Genomic DNA, 17469 nt, shown 5'->3' on the forward strand with positions numbered 1-17469 from the left:
TGGCTCAGTTAGACGTTACTATTTATTAAGCTGTGGAGATTGGGTGACGACTAGAACCAGATGGTTGCCTGACGGGGGAAACTCCAGCCAGCAGGTCGAAGTCTGATACTTGCGACCCTCTCTCCTGCTTTGGGCTGTAGAGCGTGGCGGCACATATCAGGGTATGGTGCATGCAGAGACACATGGTACGCTGTGTACACACAGTTTTGCCTAATGAACGAAACCATGCTGCCATCATGATCCTTGCCGTCGGTTATCTCCTGGCTAATCAGATAATTCAATCCGACAAACAGAGAGCGTGTACCAAGGCTACTTACCAGCCTCCAGGCAAAAATTCCTGAAGGCCCAGAGAAGTTGGGATCCTGATCAAAAACCTTGCAGTGACTGTGATTGTATTCCGCGAAACAACACGTCCAGTATGTGCGAACGATCATCAATCTTTTGCTGTTGCCTGATCGCGCCAGGAACCACCTGCAACTGCCATGCCGCTTTTCTTTGAAAGGTTCTGGGATTAGGAAGGGTAGGGACACTAGGCGGCCTACAACATCATATCAAGTTGGAGTCAAATAAAAAAGGGCCCTTGGTTTAGTCAACCTTAAGAACAGCATGTTATGAGCATGAATATTTTTTCAGCAAATGTTGACAGTAATATAAGAAAGCCGTCATGATATCATAGGAAAGTAACATACTGCTGTAACAGCCATTTGTAGCGATGACTGGAGTAGGCCAGCAATACGTCCAGCCATAGAAGGAGTCGACATCGTAAATGAAGCCCTTGTGTTTAATGGCATCAGAGAACCATGGAGGATGTATGATCCTATGATGGACGTGCAGATTTATCCACTTACCGCAGTGACCTGTCAGATAGGCGAGACCGCGGTTGAAGAACGCAATTCGCCCGAAGTCTTTATAATTCGCAGATCTTGTGGGCACTTGGCTAATTACAACCTTGAGCAAATCAAACTTGGTATCATGTTGTCTACTGTAAGATTCCGAGTATTCTGGGCTGCGGTGCCAAAGCAGTGCAGTGTTAATCGAAGGAAGGGGGATCAATCGCCGGGTGTAGACCTCCACGAGCATCCAGCTGCCGCGACCGTCGACGAGCACCATCCAAGACGTGTTCATGCTGACCTAGTACATACCGTTAATGTAGTTGAGGCTGACGGGGATTGGATCGCAGTCAAGGGGTTTGATGCTCGCCACCCTACGATCGTTATGCTACGTGACACGCCGTTTCTGAAGATCAGGCGGCATCAGCAAGCAAGGAGTTGGCTTAAAAAGCTCCGGCCTGAGTGCTTTGAGTAAACAGTATAGCCCCGATGAGCACGCGGTGAGCGGCAAGGTACTGAGATTTTCCACACGCGAAACAATTAGCTTGATTACCTCTGTGGGGAGCAAATTCCGGCCACTCTTACGGCGGACGCTACTCGGTTCTGCCATTGTTAGTGCTTGGGTTTCGGACGAGGGGGGGAGGCGCCTTAGCGGGGATGGAAGATTGGACGAGATTATGTGCGGAGAAAGATGGAGAAGCGAATATGTGCTGCGGGAAGTGGACAGGTGATGATGACTACATCACGCCGCTTGACTTACGAGACACATACCAGCAGCGTAGGGTCATGTCGATGCCAGAAAACTTGCTTGAGTGATCACAGTACTGGTACTCCCTACAATGCTACGCCCTAATTTGCTTGAGTAGACTAGTAGAGTAGGACTCTGCTCTACTACTAGCACCGGAGGAGTAGTATATTCTAATCTAAAATAGTTACAAACTTCAATGTCCGAGCATGGAACGACTACGAACCATGCTCAAAGACCGTGTCTACATGGTGTTTGGACATGGGCGACAACCTCAACGCCAGCGGTGCTACTCCCATTGCACCGTATGTGTTTCTATCCTGCCTGTTCGAAATCATGGTAAAATTCATGTTTCTACTATGTATCCTACTACTATGCTAGTCCACATGATTAGTTTCGAACGACAACTTCTTCCCCGACCTCGGCAACCTCATCCTCGACAACATGGGCGACAACGTCAACGCCGGCAACCAGTGAGATACGGGGTGTAGGAAACGGTTTGGGAATTTGCATGCCTTTCCAACCAGTGAGATACTTCATACAAAGTACGACAGAGAAATAACCACAGAGAAGGAAGCTAAAAGTAAACAATCGAACAAGCATTTTTGCATTTGTTTTGCATTGAATCGTTTCACAAGCTTGACTAGTGCTGTTTTTCTACTTTTACAAAAACCGCGTCATAATGTTAAAATGTGCATTTGCACGTACATAAGTAATAGTAGTACTCCCTCTGTCTAGGTGTATAAGTCTTCCCTCCTTCTTGGTCATGGTGCACAACCGAAGATGACTTATTGACCTGGACGGAGGGAGTAGCACAGTGTGCAAGCATATATCGAGAGAGACGTGTAGTGCGATAGTGGAAAAAAATTACTCGTATATGAGACCAGGTCTCACAGTTAGCAGGTGAGACCCGTCCTAATGGATGACATGTGGCTTTTAAGTGGGGGTGAGGGATGCTTTGTGATTTGTGAATGCCACGTGTCATCCATCAGGATGGGTCTCGCGTGAGACCTGGTATCATAGAATTCTTTTCCTGTGATAGTATATAGTAAAGTTTGTGCTATATGCACGTACTTGCAAAATGCGTACGAATACACAAGGTTTCCAAACTTTCCCTTTTACATACTTAATTAAGGACGCTAAAAATTCCTGAACATTCAGGATTTATCATTTGCGTCCCAAAACTAATGAGATCGCCTTACGAAACAAAAATTATACTCCTCCTAAAAGCCACGACGCTCGCAGGAGCGCTTGCGGCGCACCATGAGTGCCCTGGTGCGCGGCCCTTTCCTAGCGCGCCGACACAACGCCTCTTCCTCAGCCTCGCAACTCGCGAGGTGCTGATTGGCAGCTTGCTGGCGGGCAAGCACGATCTCACCGGTGTGGTGATCCGGCGCCAACAAGTAATCCTCCTCGCTGGAAGCGTGCACCCAGTCCATGTACCGCCAAGAGTAGATGAGGTTCTTGAGCCCGACTGCAAATGCATACACGGCGCCGCGCCAGAGGCGGTACACTTTCGTATCTGCTCAACTTATTTATCGCAGCAAGAAAATAGATCGCCACTGCTTTACTCCGATTTCTTGTCTTGGTTGCAAAGTTGCCTTTGTCCGGTTTGCACCTTCAGATCCGCCATGGCACGCTCAACACCATACTCGCAATGCTTATGGTTTTCCCCTTTTATATTCCACACTAGTTAAATCACAGTAGACTAAATTTCAAAATTGGGTCAGTCGATTTTTCAGAGCTCGCCGGAGTTCGCCGGTGTGATCGAAGGGGCTCGGGTGGTTGTGGGGCCTCGCCGAACAAAGAAAACTCGATGCGGGTGGGGGTTGGGGTGGGGGTGGGGGTGGGGGTGGGGGTGGCGGAGGAACACAGGCGGTGGGGGCCGGTGGTCCGGCTGGCGGCCCATGCGGTGTTCTGTATGGGAAGAATCAGAGACGAGGAAGAAGGGTTAGGAGACGTAGGATCTTCATTCAACCGCCTGAAATGGTCAAGAGACAGCTAGGAGTTGCATTCTTAATGCGCTCTGGTTCATCATGTGTGGGCACTGCGCAACCAACATTTTATTATCCAAAATTTGCTTGCTCTTCTTTACCATGTTCATCTTCCGTTCTTCTTTAATATGTACTCTCTCCGTTCCTAAATACAAGTCTTTGTATAGATTCCACCATGGACTACATATGGAGCAAAATGAGTGAATATACACTCTAAAATGTACTTGGATACATCTGTATGTGATCCATAGTGGAAATCTCTACCAAGACCTATATTTTGGAACCGAGGGAGTATGATAGTAGTACAGTATGTTCTTTGTACTGAAGATGAGCATGGACATTTGCAGTGTAGAGGTCTATACGGTCGGTTGTGATGAACACTTTGAGCCTCTTTGATTCGTAGGATCTTGTAAACATAGGAATAGGATTTGTAGTGGCCTGCCCACTTGAATCCTAGAAGAATAGCAAGGAAATGCGGGGAGCTGTGTTGCCTTTGAGAGTTACTTTGATATTAACTGTACCGCACCTTCACTTGAAGAGAGCTGGTATCCGAAGCCTTTCTAGCTGTACCAGCAATACTAGCACATATATTGCAGCAAGTTCCACTTTGCTGATTTTACTCTGATGCTTAAGGTTTTCCCGTTATATCTACACTATGATCTGTGTAGCTGCTTTGTGTTGCACTAGCAGCAGTCCACTCTTGAAGCTAAACACTGCAATGACTTACAAAATTAGCACCAAGGCATTGAGTGCCATTCTGGATGCAATGAAACTCATACGCTCCCCACCTGTTGATTCTTGTTCAGAATATGATCCTAATGACTATTCTAACCTCGAGGAGTCAAAGGCAGATGGCCTGTCCTGTTCACCAATCAAGGTGCCTATTCTAATTTGTCAATGTTTTATTGATTGCGGGTATCTTGCATATGTTGTCTTGCATTTCTTCTACTTTGTTGCACCACCATCTACTTAGTTTACTCATCATATATGTTGAGATGCCATGCCCATCCATTATTAATACGTATTCCATCTGTCATCATACCATGTTTTTCCACTCAAATGATGTTCTTGTGCATCAGACATCAAAAAGGAAGATGGTGATTGCCGAACCTGAAGGAGCACCAGCAAAGTCCTTGAAAAACGTGGTGGTGCCGGAGAAATCAGACAGCACCCCACTTATATTGGCTGTACAACCAGTGACACAAAACGTAGGACCGACTCCAGCAAACTGTACCCATACTTCATTGGCCACACCACTAGCCCCACCACATAGGACCTGCACTCCAGCAAAAGGTATACCGGTTTCATTTTCCATAGCACCAGCTGTACCACAGAAAAATCCCACTCCAGCAAAAAGTACAGCAAGTCCACCAGCCGAAGACCTGTCCCAACTGCAGAGACGGCCAATTACTGCAGATTGGAACCCCATTCCATTTATTCCTAGTTTAAAAGACAATGCTTTCAATGTTGTTAGGGACTACGTGCATATATTCCCATCATGGGAAGATTATTGTGAAGACAAACACCATTTTCACATCTTCCTGTCCAACTTACGTGTAAGTGCTATTATTCATGGCTATTATTTTCCTATTTTCTGCTGATTTAACACATCAATGATTTACATTACATTGTTGTAACTAGGCGAGGGTCAAGCTGGATAGTCATGACGAGCAAAGCTTGCTTGTGCTTTTCAAGGAAGCATTGCAGCAGTATCGGTGTTACCTGAGGAAATCACACTTTGATGGCAAGTCTATAAACGAATTTCTGGTGAAGTCTCTTGTGCTAAATTTAGAAGACATTGAATGGAAAAACCTTGTTATGCACTGGTCTCGTTCCCAAGATGAGGTACTGTCTATGAAATCACATGACAATTTGAACTTCTACTTTTCTGCATGTGCCTTACGGATCTTGTTTGCAGGAAATCTGCTCGAAGAAGAATTCCGGTTTGACAAGAACGATAGGATATCTCAAATATGCTGCCCGCTGCTTTGCTCTTGTTAGTACCTGTTGTCCTGTATCATTATACTTGCATACATACCTGGTTCATTATGTGACAGAAGTATGCATAATAGCTTGCTTATTAATTGTTCGCTCCAAATTATCTGATCTGTATGAATGGTTACATTAGTGTAGAATATATCCAATGCCAATGTTTTTTTAGATCTGCATTGTTCTTGTAAGTACATGCTGTCCTTTATCAGTGTACTTATAATGACAGGTAGTTGTTCATGTACCATCACTCTACATCTTATTTTTCCTTTGCCCTCCATTTTCTACACATTAGATCTATATTTACTCTTACCATAAGGTTGGTACTGAAGAAGTTTAGCTGTGCATTGCTCTTGGCTATACTTTTGCCTGTATCGCTGCACTTACATTTATAGCTACTTGGTTATGTAGCATCACTCTTCATCTTATCTTAAATATTCTCCATCTTATCTATATTTACTCTTAACAAAATGTAGAATAAAGGCAATGCTTTTGAAGAAGATTCTATGGTAAACTTCTTGAATTGCCCCCCCATCAGCATGGACAAGGCCTTTATAGAACCTGTCTTCACCAATAATGTAAGTTTGTCTATCTCAAGCCTTCAAACTTTGTTGTATATATTTGGTTAGGCATGACGGAAACAACTGTTTATTTTTGGTGTTTGCATCAAATTGCTTGTTTAAACATTATTATATGTAGTTCATAAACAAAAGTTCGTCCTTTCTCAAATTATGTTTTTAGTTGTACAACCAAGTTCCTTCTTCATACCATGTAAATTAAACTATACAGAGCAAGTGATCTTCTTTCGCACTGCATGTATGCTTCTGTTCTTCATCTGTAATCCAGTGGTGTGGTGAACCTACCCACTACAACACAATGTCATATTCTGCAATGTCTTAACTATGAAAAATGTCATATCATTCTACTATTATTTAAACCGTCTCTTTATTTGCCAATCTGAAATGGTATAAATTGACAGCACACTAACCATTGATACTTATGAGTTCTTGATCTGTAATCCAGTGGTGTCGTGAAGCTGCCAACTCCTTCACAATGTCATTTCCTGCCATGTCTTGACCTGAACAATACCATATTGTGTTAATGCAAATTTAAACTGTGTCACTTTATTCATCAGTAAGAAATGTGATGAATTGTCATCTGTCTGCTTGTTTATATTTTAGAGTGAGGAAGATATAAGTGTTAAACAAGCGCAGTCTCATCATGTTGCTCAGCTTCTTGCGCTGCATCTCCCCAGCAGGGCTAACCTTTCTTCAACTCTATTGAAGTGCTGTCAGTTTTGTATATTATTTTGTCGGTGTGTTTATTTGCACTGGTGGCGATCTTTGATGCCCAGTGTATGTAATCTACTGTCTACTTGTGCTTCATTATCATAGTGGCAAACTTTGATGCCCAGTGGATGTAATATGCCATAATTTCTTTATTGTATAGTATAGGTTTTTTCTTATTCACGATGTCGCTGTTATTTTACTGGATATATATCATGTCTTCGTAGTAAACCAGCCAAACCATAAAATTACCGTATATAATCGGGCCGTCATGCAATCACGATGTAGGTTGGGCCTGAAACGTGCCGATCAGCTCACGGGCCAGCAGTAGCCCGAAATGAACCCAGGCCCATGATTGTGCGAATCAAATCACGAGCTTTTAATAGGCCGAAATATTGTCTCGGTCCTTGTTTGGCCCAATCAGATATCGGCTGCGAGCAGGCCGGATGCAAACCGGGCCGTAGTTAGGCCCAACTATATGACGGGATTTTAACAGGCTGAAATTAATATAGGGCCGAAATGTTAAACGGGCCCTTAACATGCCAAAACTAATATCAGGCCGAATTACTAAGTGGGCCTTTAGCAAGTGGGCCCAAAAGCATAGTGTCCAGTTGACGGGCCGAATTTGATATGGGCCATAATTAGGCCCAAAACCTCTTAAAGGGCCGGACCTGATCTGGGCCGAAATTTGGCCCAGAACGTGGTAGGCTTTTAACGGGCCGGATCTCATATGGGCCACTATTAGGCCCGGAGCGTGGCAGGCCATTAATAAACCATATCAAATATGGGCCGGCATTTGGCCCAAAACATGGCAGCCAGTTAATGGGTCGGCCTACTAGGGTCCTCAAAATCTTGCGGGCCTATAGCTGGGCCGGCCCATTAATGTCAGTGAAATCTCATGGGCCTTTAGCTGGGCCGGCCCATTATGATCCGCAAGAATTTTGTGGGCGTTTACCTGGGCCGGCCTATTATGGCACACAAAAATCTTGTTGGCCTGTACCTGGGCCGGCCCATTATGGCCCGCGAAATCTTGTGGGCCTTTAGCTGGGCCAGCCCATTATGGTCCGAAAAATCTCATGGGCCTTTAGCTGGGCCAGCCCATTATGGTCCGCAAAATCTTGTGGGCCTTTAGTTGGGCTGGCCCATTTAAACTTGTTGGGCCGTGCCACGTGTCGACGTATCATAGGCGCCTTTTGTCCAGTGAGTGGAAGACATCTGTCCCGACGATGAGCCAACACGTGTTTCCTCTAGCCAATGATGATTTTACACGTGGAAAATCCCCATTGGTCGGGGCTGTTAATGGGTTATCGGATCCAAAACCCGACCCGATAGCTTAACGGTGTTCTGTTATGGTGGATGCCACGTGTCGGTCACCCTTGACAAAAGCACTTCTGTGACGCGCAATTTATCATCATGGAAGTGGACACTTCCATGATGATAATTTTGGTAATGTCATGGAACACTTCTACGACAGCACTGGTATGACTATCTTGATTCTGTCATAAATTTGTCATGGATGTACATGCATGACAAAAAAAGGGACCTACTGTGACAAACACGTATCATCACGGAAGTGTATTTTTCTTATTCACGATGCTGCAGTTGTTTTACTGGATATATATCCTGTCTTTGTAGTAAACCAGCCAAACCGTAAAATTACCGTACATAATCGGGCCGTCATTCAATCACGATGTAGGTTGGGCCTAAAACGTGCGATCAGCTCACGGGCCGGCAGTAGCCCGAAATGAACCTAGGCCCATGATTGTGCGAATCAAATCACGGGCTGTTGATAGGCCGAAAAATTGTCTCGATCCTTGTTTGGCCCAATCAGATATCGGCTGCGAGCAGGCCGGATGCAAACCGGGCCGTAGTTAGGCCCAACTATATGACGGGATTTTAACAGGCTGAAATTAATATAGGGCCGAAATGTTAAACGGGCCCTTAACAGGCCAAAACTAATATCAGGCCGAATTACTAAGTGGGCCTTTAGCAAGTGGGCCCAAAAGCATAGTATCCAGTTGACAGGCCGAATTTGATATGGGCCATAATTAGGACCAAAACCTTTTAAAGGGTCGGACCTGATCTGGGCCGAAATTTGGCCCAGAACGTGGCAGGCTTTTAACGGGCCGGATCTCATATGGGCCACTATTAGGCCCGGAGCGTGGCAGGCCATTAATAGACCATATCAAATATGGGCCGGCATTTGGCCCAAAACATGGCAGCCAGTTAACGGGTCGGCCTACTAGGGTCCTCAAAATCTTGCGGGCCTATAGCTGGGCCGGCCCATTAATGTCAGTGAAATCTCGTGGGCCTTTAGCTGGGCCGGCCCATTATGATCCGCAAGAATCTTGTGGGCGTTTACCTGGGCCGGCCTATTATGGCACACAAAACTCTTGTGGGCCTGTACCTGGGCCGGCCCATTATGGCCCGCGAAATCTTGTGGGCCTTTAGCTGGGCCAGCCCATTATGGTCCGCAAAATCTCGTGGGCCTTTAGCTGGGCCAGCCCATTATGGTCCGCAAAATCTTATGGGTCTTTAGTTGGGCCGGCCCATTTAAACTTGTTGGGCCGTGCCACGTGTCGACGTATCATAGGCGCCTTCTGTCGAGTGAGTGGAAGACATCTGTCCCGACGATGAGCCAACACGTGTTTCCTCTAGCCAATGATGATTTTACACGTGGAAAATCCCCATTGGTCGGGGCTGTTAACGGGTTATCGGATCCAAAACCCGACCCGATAGCTTAACGGTGTTCCGTTACGGTGGATGCCACGTGTCGGTCACCCTTGACGAAAGCACTTCTGTGACGCGTGATTTATCGTCATGGAAGTGGACACTTACGTGATGATAATTTTGGTAATGCCATGGAACACTTCTACGACAGCACAGGTATGACTATCTTGATTCTGTCATAAATTTGTCATGGATGTACACGCATGACAAAAAAAGGGACCTACTGTGACAAACACGTATCATCACGGAAGTGTATTTTTCTTGTAGTGCACGCACCGCGTCGCTCGCAGAACCCGCAGCCACTCACCCCTCGCCTCATGGCCCGGCCCGTTCCTGCCGCTGCCACAACCGAGACGAGTACTAGCTCGTCCTCGAGTTCCCGCACGCACCGCCTTGCACACGCTTGCTCGCGCACTTCACCACGGGAACCCTCGTAAGTTTCCGCACCCCCGCCGGTGATCTGTTGTACCTGCAGCCGCTGCTTTCTCCCGTCACCGGAAGCATCACCGGGCGTCCATGGCCGCCATGGCCATGAGTAGCAGCTCAGCCTACACACATGCGAACAAGGCTGCATCCTGCAGCAGCTCCTTTGTTCAAACCCGCACCCCTGCAGCAGCTCCGTGGCCCCTAGCATCGCCTCGTTTTCTCGCTGGCAACGCCGGCGAGATCCCCGTGCTTCCATCTCTAAGGCTTTAGAATTTTAGAGTGTCTTATTCCGTGGCATGCTTTGTTTTTCACAAACACTACGCTAGCGTAGCTGGTTGACCCACTCGGTGGCATCTAGGAGATCCTGGGTTCAAAACCCAGCTATCCCTTTTTTTCCTCTGTTTTTATTTTCTTAGCCTGCACACATGCACACATTTAGCCACTTGGGCCAATTCCAATTTTGGGCCGCTGCACCGTGATGCTTCGGGCCCGTGCATGTGTTTTTTCTCTCCCTGTGCATTTAGTTATTTTTCCAATTATTGAATAGTTGCATAAATGCCATTTAATTGCTTCGCTCATATTTAAATAATCATCCATCAGATTGAAACATGTCATACATACATCTTGCTCAGATTTTCATGTAGTTTCACAATATCCAACTTTCATCCATGTTTGAAATGTTTAAATTGTTGTTTGCATTAGTTTTCATACATAGCATGTTAAAATGGATTAGTTCATAACTAAATAACTGTAGCTTCAAATTTAATAATCTTTATATGTAAATGAGGTAGAAAAATGCATAGTTTAACATGGTGGCATTACTTTGCATGTTTAACAACTATAAAATATGATCAAGGGCAGAATAGTACCAAATTCATAATATGCATATGGGTATGTTCTAAAATTGTTGTTTGTTATTTCCGGCCTCTTTTTAAACTTGCCTAAATAGTTAGTTTACTTATGCCTCACCTCTTGCCATGTTTAACAACATTTAATATTGTTGGGTACCTAAACGGAAGTGAACTAAATAATCGAATGTGGTGTTTCATCAATATGCAACTCGTTACATATTGAGCTCCACTTAACTTGAAGCGTTGTTTGTGCACTTTGCCATGCCATGCATATTTAAACAAGACATGCATCATGCTTTCTTTTGCATCATGCCATGTTTATGTGATGGTTGTTTACCATGTTGCTTGTTTCTTTCTGGTTTGCTTCTCCCGTTAGATTCGGTTTCCTTCCGGAGTTGTGAGGATTCGTTCAACTACGCCTGTTTGTCTTCTTCATGGACTCGTTCTTCTTCCTAGCGGGGTCTCAAGGAAGATGACCATTACCCTTGAAATCACTTCTATCTTTGCTTGCTAGTTGTTCGCTTTATAGTTATGTCGTGCTACCTACCACTTGTTTATCATGCCTCCCATATTGCCATGTCAAGCCTCTAACCCACCTTCCTAGCAAACCGTTGCTTGGCTATGTTACCGCTTTGACTCAGCCCCTCTTATAGCGTTGTTAGTTGCTGGTGAAGTTGAAGATTGCTCCATGTTGCGACTTGTTTATGTTGGGATATCACAATATCTCTTATTTAATTAATGCATCTATATACTTCGTAAAGGGTGGAAGGCCCGGCGTTTTGCCTGGTGTTTTGTTCCACTCTTGGCGCCCTAGTTTCAGTCATATCGGTGTTATATTCCTTGATTTTGCGTTCCTAACGCGGTTGGGGTTATGGGACCCCCTTGATAGTTTGCTTTGAATAAAACTCCTCCAGCAAGGCCCAACCTTGGTTTTAACATTTGCCACCACCACCTATTACTTTTCCCTTGGGAGTCGTGCTCCTGAGGGTCATCTTTATTTTAACCCCCCCCCCCCGGGGCCAGTGCTCCTCTGAGTGTTGGTCCAACCTGGGCGATGTTCGGCGCCCCCTGGGAAACCAGGGTCTATGCCAACCCGACGTCTGGCCCATCCGGTGTGCCCTGAGAACAAAATATGTGCAGCTCCAATCGGGATCTGTCGGCACATTCGAGCGGTCTTGCTGGTCTAGTTTTACCATTGTCGAAATGTCTTGTAACTGAGATTCCGAGACTGATCGGGTCTTTCCAGGAGAAGGGATATCCTTCGTTGATCTTGAGAGCTTGTGATGGGGTAAGTTGGGACACCCCTATAGGGTATAAACTTTTGAGATATGTGCCCACGGTTATGTGGCAGATGGGCATTTGTTAAAATCCGGTTGTATAGAACTTGACATTTGACTTAATTAAAATGAATCAACCGCGTGTGTACCCGTGATGCTCCCTTTTCGGCAGAGTCTGAGAAGTGAACACGGTCTGGGTTAAGTTTGAACGTAAGTAGTTTCAGGATCACTTCTTGATCACTTTTAGCTTCACGACCATTGCATAGCTTGTCATCTTACTCTTATTTGCGTATGTTAGCCACCATATTTGTTTAGCGCTTGCTGCAGCTCCACCTCATTACCTTATCCTACCCATAAGCTTAAATAGTCTTGATCTTGCGGATTTTGAGATTGCTGAGTCCTCGTGACTCACACATACTACCAAAATAGTTGCAGGTGCCGATGATGCCAATGCAGGTGATGCTACCAAACTCAAGTGGGAGTTTGACGAGGACCTTGGTCGTTACTATGTTTCGTTTCCCGATGATCAGTAGTGGAGCCCAGTTGGGATGATCGGGGATCTAGCATTTGGGGTTGTCTTCTTTTATTTTTGTTCCATAGTCGGACCTTGATTGTACTCTGGATGATGTATGTTTAACTTGTTATTTGTGTGAAGTGGCGATTATAAGCCAACTCTTTATCCCTTTCTTATCCAGTACATGGGATTGTGTGAAGATTACCCCTCTTGCGACAAAACCACCATGCAGTTATCCCTCTAAGTCATTCCTCGACACGTGGGAGATATAGACGCACCGTGGGCGTTACAAGGAAGGAGGGGGGGCGCCGCCCCCACCCCTTGTCCAATTCGGACTGGGGGGCGCGCGCCACCTCCAGGCCGGCCCTCTATCCTCTAAGGACCATGGTTGCCCATTAACCTCCTGGGGGGGGGGGGGTTCCGGTAACCCTCCGGCACTCCGATTTTATCCGAAATTAACCAGAACACTTCCGGTGTCCGAATAACATGGCCCAATATATCAATCTTTATGTCTCGGCCATTTCGAGACTCCTCATCATGTCCATGATCTCCACCGGGACTCCGAACAACCTTCGGTACATCAAATCACATAACTCATAAAACAAATCATCATCGAACGTTAAGCATGCGGACCCTACGGGTTCGAGAACTATGTAGACATGACTGAGACACATCTCCGGTCAATAACAAATAGCGAAACCTAGATGCTCATATTGGTTCCTACATATTCTACGAAGATCTTTATCGATCAAACGGCATAACAACATACGTTGTTCCCTTTGTCATTGGTATGTTACTTGCCCGAGATTCGATCATCGGTATAGGCATACCTAGTTCAATCTTGTCACCGGCAAGTCTCTTTACTCGTTACGTAATGCATCATCCTGTGACTAACTCATTAGTCACATTGCTTGCAAGCCTCATAGTGATGTGCATTACCGAGAGGGCCCAGAGATACCTCTCTGATACACTTGTAGAGCATCTTTATAATCACCCAGTTAGGTTGTGACATTTGATAGCACACTAAGTGTTCCTCCGGTATTCGGGAGTTGCATAATCTCATAGTCATAGGAACATGTATAAGTTATGGAGAAAGCAATAGCAATAAACTAAACGATCATGGTGCTAAGCTACCGGATGGGTCTTGTCCATCACATCATTCTCTAATGATGTCATCCCGTTTATCAAATGACAACACATGTCTATGGCTAGGAAACTTAACCATATTTGATTAACAAGCTAGTCTAGTAGAGGCATACTATGGACACTCTGTTTGTCTATGTATTCACACATGTACTAAGTTTCCGGTTAATACAATTCTAGCATGAATAATAAACATTTATCATGATAAAAGGAAATATGAATAACAACTTTATTATTGCCTCTAGGGTATATTTCCTTTAGTCTCCCACTTGCACTAGAGTCAATAATATAGATTACACAGTAATGATTCTAACACCCATGGAGTCTTGGTGTTGATCATGTTTTGCCCGTGAGAGAGGCCTAGTCAACGGGTCTGCAACATTCACATCCGTATGTATCTTGCAAATCTCTATGTCTCCCTCCTTGACTTGATCGCAGATGGAATTGAAGCGTCTCTTAATGTGCTTGGTTCTCTTGTGAAATCTGGATTCCTTTGCCAAGGTAATTGCACCAGTAGTGTGATATGTCTCCAGTGTATCTACTTTTCCAAATACTTTTGACCTTCTTTTGGAGTCTAACTTGCATGATTTGAATGGAACTAACCCGGACTGATGTTGTTTTCAGCAGAATTGCCATGGTGTTATTTTTGTGCAGAAATAGAAGTTCTCGGAATGACCTGAAACTTCACGGAGAATATTTTTCAAATTTATAAAAAATACTAGCGAAATAATCAACACCAGGGGGCCCACACCCTGTCCACGAGGGTGGGGGCGCGCCCCCTGTCTCGTGGGCCCCCTGAGGCACCACCAACCTCAACTCCAACTCTATATATTCACGTTCGAGGAGAAGAAAATCAGAGAGAAGGATTCATCACGTTTTACGATACGGAGCCGCCGCCAAGCCCTAATCTCTCTTGGGAGGGCTACTCTGGAGTCTGTTCGGGGCTTCGGGAATGGGAATCCGTCGCCATCGTCATCATCAACCTTCCTCCATCACCAATTTCATGATGCTCACCTCCTTGCGTGAGTAATTCCATCATACGCTTGCTAGACGGTGATGGGTTGGATGAGATTTATCATGTAATCGAGTTAGTTTTGTTAGGGTTTGATCCCTAGTATCCATTATGTTCTGAGATTGATGTTGTTATGACTTTGCTGTGCTTAATGCTTGTCACTAGGGCCCGAGTGCCATGATTTCAGATCTGAACCTATTATGTTTTCATGAATATATGTGAGTTGTTGATCCTATCTTGCAAGTCAATAGTCACCTACTATGTGTTATGATCCGGTAACCCCGAAGTGACAATAATCGGGACCACTCCCGGTGATGACCGTAGTTTGAGGAGTTCATGTATTCACTAAGTGTTAATGCTTCGGTATGGTACTCTATTAAAAGGAGGCCTTAATATCCCTTAGTTTCCAATAGGACCCCACTGCCACGGGAGGTAGGACAAAAGATGTCATGCAAGTTCTTTTCCATAAGCTCGTATGACTATATTCGGAATACATGCCTACATTACATTGATGAACTAGAGCTAGTTCTGTGTCACCCTATGTTATAACTATTGCATGAGGAATCGCATCCGACATAATTATCCATCACTGATCCATTGCCTACAATCTGTTCACATATTGATCTTTGCTTAGTTACTTTTCCGTTGCTACTATTACAATTGAAGGAAATATGCCCTAGAGGCAATAATAAAGTTATTATTTATTTCCTTATATCATGATAAATGTTTATTATTCATGCTAGAATTGTATTAACCGGAAACATAATACATGTGTGAATACATAGACAAACAGAGTATCACTAGTATGCCTCTACTTGACTAGCTCGTTAATCAAAAATGGTTATGTTTCCTAGCCATAGACATGAGTTGTCATTTGATTAACGGGATCACATCATTAGGAGAATGATGTGATTGACTTGACCCATTCCATTAGCTTAGCACTTGATTGTTTAGTTTGTTGCTATTGCTTTATTCATAACTTATACATGTTCCTATGACTATGAGATTATGCAACTCCCGTTTACCGGAGGAACACTTGGTGTGCTACCAAACGTCACAACGTAACTGGGTGATTGTAAAGGTGCTCTACAGGTGTCTCCAAAGGTACTTGATGGGTTGGCGTATTTCGAGATTAGGATTTGTCACTCCGATTGTCGGAGAGGTATCTCTGGGCCCTCTCGGTAATACACATCACTTAAGCCTTGCAAGCATTGCAACTAATAAGTTAGTTGCGGGATGATGTATTACGGAACGAGTAAAGAGACTTGCCGATAACAAGATTGAACTAGGTACTGAGATACCGACGATCGAATCTCGGGCAAGTAACATACCAATGACAAAGGGAACAACGTATGTTGTTATGCGGTCTAACCGATAAAGATCTTCGTAGAATATGTGGGAGCCAATATGAGCATCCAGGTTCCACTATTGGTTATTGACCGGAGACATGTCTCGGTCATGTCTACATAGTTCTCGAACCCGTAGGGTCCGCACGCTTAAAGTTTCGGTGACGATTGTATTATGAGTTTATGTGATTTGATGTACCGAAGGTAGTTCGGAGTCCCGAATGAGATTGGGGACATGACGAGGAGTCTCGAAATGGTCGAGACGTAAAGATCGATATATTGGACGACTATATTCGGACATAGGAAAGGTTCCGAGTGATTCGGTTATTTTCGGGGGTACCGGGGAGTTACGGGAATACGAGGAAGAAGTAATGGGCCTCATGGGCCAAGTGGTGGAAGAGAGGAGGCAGGGCGCGCGGCCCCCCTAGCCCAAACCGAATTGGACTAGGGGGCCGGCCCCCTTTCCTCCTTCTCCTCCTTCTCCTTCCTTCTCCTTCTCCTCCTTCCTTTCCACCTCCTAGTAGGAGTAGGAAAGGGGAGTCCTACTCCTACTAGGAGGAGGACTCCTCCTCCTCGCACGCCCATAGAGGGCCGGCGGCCTCCCCCTTGCTCCTTTATATACAGGGGCAGGGGGCACCTCTAGACACACAAGTTGATCAGTTGATCTCTCCCAGCCGTGTGCGGTGCCCCCCTCCACCATATTTCACCTCGGTCATATCGTAGCGGTGCTTAGGCGAAGCCCTGCGTCGGTAGCAACATCATCACCGTCACCACGCTATCATGCTGACGGAACTCTCCCGTGAAGCTCTGCTGGATCGGAGTTCGCAGGACGTCATCGAGCTGAACGTGTGCTGAACTCGGAGGTGCCGTGCGTTCGGTACTTGGATCGGTCGGATCGTGAAGACATACGACTACATCAACTGCATTGTGCTAACGCTTCCGCTTTCGGTCTACGAGGGTACGTGGACAACACTCTCCCCTCTCATTGCTATGCATCACCATGATCTTGCGTGTGCGTAGGATTTTTTTAAATTACTACGTTCCCAACAACAATCACTACAAAACCAATACTGTTACTTTTGCCATCATTACCGTTACTTCCATATTAGTTTGCTACTAAATACTTTACTGCAGATATTAAGTTTTCCAGGTGTGGTTGAATTGACAACTCAACTGCTAATACTTGAGAATATTCTTCGGCTCCCCTTATGTCGAATCAATAAAGTTGGGTTTAATACTCTACCTTCGAAAATTGTTGCGATCCATTATACTTGTGGGTTGTCAAGAATATTTTCTGGCGGCATTGTTGGGGAGCATAGCTCTATT

This window comes from Triticum urartu, chromosome 6 (assembly GCF_003073215.2).
Source record: "Triticum urartu cultivar G1812 chromosome 6, Tu2.1, whole genome shotgun sequence".
Taxonomy (NCBI): Eukaryota; Viridiplantae; Streptophyta; class Magnoliopsida; order Poales; family Poaceae; genus Triticum; species Triticum urartu.